The following is an 8,671-nucleotide window of genomic DNA, read 5'->3' on the forward strand; positions in this document are numbered from 1 at the left end:
TTTTGCAAAATGTATCTTGGGTATTCTAAGTTTCTGGGCTAATATCCGCTTATCAGTGAGTGCATATCTAGTGACTTCTTTTGTGATTGGCTTACCTCACTAAGGATGGTCTTATAGTGCCAAAGCCAGCTTGGCAAAGGCTGAGCAGGAAAGCAGGGACTGTTTCCTATGTTCTTTCAGTTTTCATGTGGGTCATAATTGTCAGGAACTAGTATGAGAATAAAGCAGAGTTTAGAAGTTTGAGGCTCATTATGCCTTACGTTTCCTGCTTATTGTTTCCTGTTTGTTGCTTTTTAGTGTAAGTAAGGATTTGTTTACTTAACAAGGCATGATGCTCCTATTTGTAGGCCTAACACTCAGGAGACCAAAGCAGGAAGTGTCAACTTCAAGGCCAGCCTAGGCTACAAAATAAGATCCTATCTTTTTTTTTTTTTTTTAATTAAAAAAGTTCTTAAGTTTTATTCTCAACTCTAGTGGGAAAAAGTTTAAATAACTTTTATTTTTGCATTATAATACAAATACATGGACTTGGAATGGGCTCTTTACTAACATGTTTAAAAAGAAATGCAGTAATAAAAAATTTAACTAAGAATGCCCTGAATGTTACTTGTAAAGACATCTCCTTTCCTCAAGGATCAACCTGATTGGGGTTCTACCTACCAGTGGAGAGAGGTAAAGTTCAGCTAAAGACATTGCCTCTTCGGTAAGAAATTTAAATAACAGGCAGACATATAGAGATTTGTAAATATATATTTGGTGCCAGCAAAACCACAGAAGATGCTGTATTTGTGGTCTGGGGAAGTTTAAATAGTTGTGGTCAAACTTAAGATTCAACATAGACTTCTTCTCTGTGATGGGAGCCTTCCAGAAGCTGCGTGGGGTGTGTGAGCTGCAGACTCTTCTTCCTGAGCTAGGCTGGAAAAGACCGTTTCCTTCGTTCTTGTATGCACCTACCAGTGTGACTTCCTGATACTCCAGTGACCTGCCTAGGAAGGGCACTCAGAGGTCCTTTCTGCTCTGTGGCTCACTTGTGCAATTCTGGTCAATAGCATCTCATCTCAGAACCTCTCCGTGCCCATCTTATGTTGATGCTAGCACGTTCTCACGGTGTTGTCTTATCTTTCTTGTAGTAAGCCCCACCACTCTCTACATTTGATTCTTAGTCTATGAAACAAAAACCTTGTTTTGTTCACTGGTGGGTTCCTGGTGCCTGAAATAGCAACTGTCATACCACACCAGGTATATAACAAATATTCAGTAAATGTACTCAATGAAGTGCTTTAGAGTGTTTGGGGGAATGTAGTCTAAAGAGGGTCTCATGTGGCAGACCCTAGGACTATGAAATCAGCCTGAAACACTTCAAATACCTTACTTTATTTTTTTTCTTTATTTTGGGGGGTGGGATGGGGTGTAATTTTTCGATAGCTGGACTGTCCTGGAACTCTATAGACCCGCTGACTTCAAACTCACAGAGATCTGCCTTCCTCTGCCTCCTAAGTGCTGGGAATAAAGGCGTGCACCACCACCACCACCATACTTTCTATGCTGTGAAAACTGTGTAGTCCTTGAGGAGACAGGCACTACATCTTTCGTGCACAGATACCTGACTTACACAAAGTGAAAGTTTCATTTTCACAGAAAAAAATAAAAGCACTGTTTCTGGCTTTTGAAATGGTTGAAAATCCATTGGTATGGGATGTTTGTTGAATTGGTATGGGAGCTCTTTCTAGGCAGTATGCAGACTGGAGCATATACACACTAGTTACATGCTTTTCTGATATGTAAATACAATCCTTTGTGCCCAGCCTTTGATCCTTTAACCCTTCCTGGCTGAGGAGTTTTTTGCAGCTGAACACTCCTAGGCTTTGAATTTGAGCACATCTTTCTCCTATCTGCTTTCTTTGCTGCCTTTAGTAGGTGGGGTGGGTTTTTCTGGATGTGCTCCAGAGCCTCATTGCTGAAGATCTGGAGCATTTAGTAGGACATAGACTTCACAAATGATGTTGATAATCTCTGTGACTCTGTTAAATATATGTATTATGTATGTATAAATATATGGCATTTATATAAATATATTCATAAGGTTAAATAGAGAGCTCATATGATTCACATATGGCAATGGCTCTAAAGTAGACACCAGAAATTGGCCATGGGGCTAAGGAACAAAAGGTCTAGAATCCTGAGGTAAGATTCTATTTTTAAAATTCTGCCTTTTATGGTGTGCATTTTTATAATGTATAGTTTATTTTTCAGCTGTACATTACTCAGCAGCTTTGGTTTGACCTGCTGATTGGAGCTTGAGTGCCACCAGATTGTGAGAAAGACTCACATTGAATGTCTAGACTGCATTGTTAGAAGCAAGGGTGGCTTCGGCTTACATGACAGCTGTTAGTTCTGTCTTGTTGGTTTTTAAACCAACAAGAAGGGCTGTGTAGTAGTTCCCTATACAGACTGGCCTATCAGTATGTAGCACCAAACCTACAATGAAAATGTTTAGCTAGACATGCGCATGTCCTTCTCGTGTGCTTCTCAAATTGAACATGCACCACTCGTTGTGGGTTGCTATAGCAAAGCCTGCTCTCAACCTGCCAACAGCACAGATTGAGTAAAGAAACAGCAGTGGACCAAGGCTGAGCTCCATGGAAGCTGCCGAGTGTCCTCCCAACACAGCTGAGGAGTGGCTTGCTACTTGTCCCTCAGCTGAGTTTCTCTGTGTAGAAAACACCAGAAACTGGTGTCCATAAAGTAAACTGTCCCCAGACCCTTCACTGGTACTTCCTTCAGAAAGACAAGACTGAGGGAGCCCAGAGGTTAGGGAGCTGGGGTCTTTGACATGACAGAGTGAAATGCAAGATGATAGCACTGCAAGGCTGCTGAGAAAGCTGTGCACTTGAAAATTCTGCCCAAGGTCAAAGTGTTCCTCAGCTCCTCACAAGTTTGGTGTGCTGAGTTTCTTGCCAAAAACCCAAGTAAACAACTGATACATGTTTGTTTGTTTGTTTGTTTGTTTGTTTGTTTGCTTTTCAAGGCCATCCTTGAGTAAGTTAAGTTCCAGGTCAGCCTGGCTACATAAGAAGACCCTACCCCAAAGTAAAGATGAAGGTGACAGTGGTTTATCTATAAAATTTCATTAAGGATTAAATGAGAAAATAGGTGGAGATGTTTAGGTTTAAAAATACAGGTCTTTCTCAGTATGTGTTTTTTAATGTGAGAAAAGATTTCTGTTAGAATTATAACAGCTTTTGGGGGTTCCCTTAATAGCAGTCTTCCCTTAAAAAGCAGACAACAGGGCCCATGTATCTTCCCAGATAATCATGAAATTCTAGTTGCTGTTTTCTGTAATTCTATCCTTTCCATGATACATTTCCACTCTTTCCCCATTTGCTGTTGCCATTGCCTGTGTCTTTGCTGTTAAACTTGTTAAAGTCACTCTGTAGTCTTAACATTCAAACCTAGCACAAAAATGAGCTTGGTATAGGTGACTTTGCAGAAGGCACAGCAGGTGTGCTCACAGGCACAGCACCCCAGGATTTTCCTAGAAGCTGAAACCGAGCCAGGACCTTCAGCCCTTACAGCAATACAACCCCACTTTGGAAAAGAGACTATGATGTGGTCAGGCGTTCCGGCCTTTCTCTTGCTGGCTTCCTTTCTACACCATTCCTTCTGCAGTCCCACCCCACTCAGCCTTGGCACACAGTCCCATGAACATGCCACCTGCCTTCTCTCTCTCTCTCTCTCTCTCTCTCTGGCCCCATCCTCACCCTCTCCCAGCTCCAAGTTAAATAACCCTCACAGATGGCTTGTTCCATCAGAGCTGTTCAAGAACACAGCACAATCAAGTAGGGTCCAGAAGAAGCTGCCCGAGTCTGAGACTGCTCTTGTTGTGGTGGTTCAAGATGATTTTGTCATCTTCCTTAGAAGTCCACAGACTGGGAGCAAAGGTCTTACAAGAGATGAAGAACAGTGAGAGGGATCCTCAGTACTGTAAGTCTATGGCAACTAGCAGCTACTTCTCAGTTAGATTAACAAGTCAGTCTGGACTGACTATACAACATGCTCCATTTTCCACAGAAGACAATGAAAGCTCTAGTTGTAGTTTGTAGTTGGCAGTTTTCCCCTACTTTTTATGGCATAGAAACCCAACAGGAAATGGCAGTCCTGTTTGTTTGGGCTAGTGGTTTGAGTCTTGACTGAACCTCTTCATGAACTCCTAAGAGGTCTAGATCCCTGACTTGTGTGACCTTGAAGGGCAGTATTCCCAACTGTCAGCACGCCCTAGGGCAGGGGTGGGGGCTGGATGCCTATTGGAAATCCTGTGGAGAGATAAGATCCAGAATCTCACTCTCCCTTCTGACATGACCATGGAGGCTTCTGTCTGCTCTGTCATCATCTTCCTGTTGCTGCTTCTGACACTCAGCTTCTGTGGTGCCTGCAGTGGTCTGCAGAAGTTTACCTTTCCCATTTCCCCACTCCCCTTCCTTCTGTTATGATCCCACTCCCAGGTCATTCCGTCCTCACTGAGTTAGTCCTCCAGGGGCTCTCTGTTTCTTTTCCTTTCCACTCTTCTGAGCTACAGCCTCTGTAAGTGGATTCCTCTGAAGTCCCCAGAGAAAGGGTAGTGTGAGCTGTTGATGGTTAAGGTCTCTCTTACTTAGTTAACAGGGTGCTCCTGAAGGACCCCTCCCTCCCTCCCTCCTTCTCTCTGTCCTCCAGTAAAGAGCATGCTGGCAGCTGGTCTCCTTGAAAGCTACCATGACAGGGCAGAGGCCAGCACATGTGCCATGGTCAGATGTGTCATGCAAAGACCTTCACGAGGATACCGGTGTGAGCCTTAGCTTAGCATGAAGCTAAGCTATTTCTTAGATCCATGCAACTCACTGTCTGGTGAACTAAGTCTTACCGTATTTTGTCTAGGAAAATAAAAAGAATCTGAATGACAAAACCAGACCTGGGAAAAAAAAAAACAGACCAGGTACCCTGAGAAGTTTTTGATCTTTATTTACTTTGTGTTCTTACCTGTAACTCAACACCTGTTCAGTGTGTGTACCTCAAAATTCAAACTGTTCAAAGCTGTTCTTTTGTCTTTGCTGTTTTGGGGCTAGGGAAAGTGTTGTAGGCTTTAAGCTATGACTTGAAGCAGTTCTTTCCTGTTGCCCTTTGCCGAGCACTCTTTCTGCCGTGAGAGACTGCAGAGTGGTGGGACTGGAAGACAGCTCAGTGAGTCCAAATCCAGCTGAGTACATGTTTATTTCCTCTGTCATCCACTTCCTCTTCTGACCTCATGGGATTGCTGTGATGATCAAAAAAAAAAAAAAAAAAAAGCACTTGCCGGGCATGGTGGGCACGCCTTTAATCCCAGTATTCGGGAGGCGGAGGCAGGCGGATTTCTGAGTTCCAGGACAGCCAGAGCTATACAGAGAAACCCTGTCTCGAAAAACCAAAAAAAAAAAAAAAAAAAAAAAGCACTTACAGTGCACTCACTACTTTGCCTACATCGCAGCATTCCCAGTAAAATGGGATATTGCAACCACCAAGAAAGTGTGACCAGTGAAAAGTGCAGGCAGGTGAGGTAAAATGCTGACTGGCTGCACTTACCCCTACCCTCAACCTCCACTGTAGACCAACTTCACATTCAGTACCCAAGGCTCTCAGAGCTTCGCAGTCACTACTGGGAGGCAAACCTGCTTCCTCTCTGCTGCTAGAGGTGTGGCTGGTACATACAGAGATGTGAACCGGTGGCCAGAGATTGCCTTGCCTCTTTGCATTTCTGCTCTTCTTAAAGGATCCCACTTGAGAGCAGGTCTGATGAGAAGTTAGACTGAAAGCCTACCCAATCTCCTGTGTGCTCTTTAGTTTACACTCTCCATGTGGCCCAGAGGGGTTAGGGGATGTTGGAGACAGCCACGGGAAAGAAACAGCTCACCCAGCACATAGTGTGTGAGCCAGCAGCTCCCTTCTGTCTACTGCAGGAAACTCAGTGAGCCCACTGACAAGAGTCTCCAGAACACTAAACAGGTGATTAAAACCTAAGTGTAAGTCTTTCCAAGCCTCATAGAAAGCCAGCTGACACCAATAGGAAGTTTCCATTCTAGAGCTGTATACACTGGCCTGCTATTTCTTCTGTTCTGACCAGAGAAAAACTTTATGCTAATGTTGCCTTCAAACCTTCCACATCTTCTTTAGCGGCTTATCATATGAGAAGAACCTGAACCATCTTTTTCCACCAGAGACATCTCCAGGCTCTTGCTATCCATTTAAATTGTGAGTCTTTAATTTTGCCAGAGAGCCAAGCCTAACTCTTGGCACTATACCCTAATAGCTGAGTTCCAGCATCAAAACTCAGTAGCAAACTGTCTAAAAATCAGTTTCTTCAAAAAAAAAATGCCTTCCTGGCCGGGCGTGGTGGCGCACGCCTTTAATCCCAGCACTTGGGAGGCCAGAGGCAGGCGGATTTCTGAGTTCGAGGCCAGCCTGGTCTACAAAGTGAGTTCCAGGACAGTCAGGGCTACACAGAGAAACCCTGTCTTAAAAAAAATAAAATTTAAAAAAAAAAAAAGCCTTCCTCCCCATGTTCACTACAGCTTTATTCACAGATACGAAGTTACAGAATCAACTTTAAGTGTCCGTCAGTAGATGGATAAAGAAAATGCAGCATTAAGTGGAGCACAATAGAGAAGGATACCCAGAGTCAACCTCTGACCTCTGTGTGTGTACACATGATGTACATACATAGCAGAATATCATCCAGCCTTTAAAGGGAAAGAAAAATGCTTGCATTTACTATTTCTACAAAGGTAGAACTGCATGGGAGAACTTTACACATGAAATTAGTCAGGCACGGAAAGACAGATTGCATATTGTCTCACGTACATGTGAACTATAAAACAATAGAGATGAGCTGGGATGTGAACCACTTGTCTAGCAGACCCAGGGCCAGAGATTCAACCCTTGCACCATTAAAACAACAACAAAAGACAGAACTGGAAGCAAAGAATGCAATAGTGGTTACAGTTATCAGGCTGGGGCTGGGAAGTATGGGAAGTTGGTGGCCAAAAGGTACAAAGCCTCAGGCAAGGGGGATTTGAAGCAGAGGGGTTTGGGTTCATTGGTTGAGTTTTTCTTGTTTTTGTTTTTGAAATCCACATATCATGAGTGGAGGAGTAAAGAGGTGGAGGAGTAGTACAGGTGTTCTAGACAATAAATATAAAGCTTCTGACTATAAGAAAATGGCTTTGACATGGTGGACATGTTAATTAGCTTGATTAAATTACTTTGTGTTCATAAATCTTAACAGTACTTTGTACCATATAAGTATAAACAGTTATGAATTACCAATTTGAATTTTATTTTAAATTATTTATTTTTATTTTATGTACATTGGTGTTTTGACTATATGTATGTCTGTGTGGAGCTGTCAGATTCCCTGGAACAGGAGTTACAGAAGGGTGTGAGTGTCTTATGGATACTGGGAATTAAACTTGGGTCCTCTGGAAGAGCAGCCAGTGCTCTTAACCACTGAGTCATCTCTCCAGCCCCAGTCATTTATTTGTGTTGGTGTTTTGCCTGCGTGTATGTCTGTGTGAGGGTGTCAGATCCCCTAGAACTGAAATTACAGAGTTGCCATATGGGTGCTGGGAATTGAACCTGGAACCTTTGGGAAGAGCAAACGGTGTTGTTAACTGCTGAGCCATCTCTCCAGCGCCAGTTTTGTTTTGTTTTGTTTTTAAATTTAAATGTATATGTTGTACCTGAGTGAGTTTCTATGTACCATGTGAGTGCAGGTACTCACAGACATCAAAAAAGAGCATCAGATTCCCAGGAACTGGTCTTTGTATACTGTTTGAAGCCGTCCGGTGTGAGTGTTAGGAACCAAACTCAGGACCTCTGCAAGAGCAATAGGAGCTCTTAATTGCTAAGCCATCTTTCGAGCTCCTATGTTGGTTTTTGAGACAAGGTCTTACTCTGTAGCCCAAGCTAGCCTAGAACTCAGAGTGTTCCTCTTTCCAGCTTAGAACTACCATGCCCAGGAACAAGAAGCAGAGTTTTTTAGTAAAGGATTCTGGAGAGAGCTTTGGCACCGTCAGCATTTCTCAGGCAAGGGTTAGTAATTGGCCTAGATTCATAGAGTATGATGTGGTCTTCCCCAGACCTCCTCTGGCATGTCAGCTGCACAAGTGGAGTGCACCAGGAATTAATGCTTCAGGAACTCTGCAACAAGAGCTGGAGAGATGGCCGAGGTTAAAGTGCTTGTTGTTTAATGTGAAAGCTGTCGATTGGCTCCCCAGAACCCATGTGAATACCTGGTGGACATGGTTGCCCCCAAGTAATTCCATGCTCCATGCTCAGAAAGCAGAGACGGGGAGTCCTCGGAGCAAGCTGGCTAGCCAGTGTAGCTGAGGATTTCCAATATTGTAAAAGTGCCATGAATAATGCCAGGTATAGGGAGCTGCTCTTCCAGAGGACTCAGGTTCAATTCCCAGCACCCACATGGCAGCTCTGTAATTCTAGTTCCAGGGGATTCCACACCCTCACACAGACTAACATGCAGATAAAGCAACATAACAAAATAAAAGATAAATACATCACTTTTGGGCTGGTGAGATGGCTCAGTAGGTAAGAGCACCCGACTGCTCTTCTAAAGGTCCAGAGTTCAAATCCCAGCAACCACATG

At 43.5% G+C, this 8,671-nt stretch overlaps 1 protein-coding gene across 3 annotated transcripts in view; it reads left to right on the forward strand.

Annotated features, from left to right (window-relative positions):
- The window catches only part of Smg6 (SMG6 nonsense mediated mRNA decay factor), a 242,328-nt gene that overhangs the window by 190,333 nt on the left and 43,324 nt on the right, over window positions 1–8,671 (forward strand). The gene's annotated exons all lie outside the window — the stretch shown is intronic.

The sequence above is a fragment of the Mus pahari genome, chromosome 14 (genome assembly GCF_900095145.1).
Source record: "Mus pahari chromosome 14, PAHARI_EIJ_v1.1, whole genome shotgun sequence".
NCBI classification, from domain to species: Eukaryota; Metazoa; Chordata; class Mammalia; order Rodentia; family Muridae; genus Mus; species Mus pahari.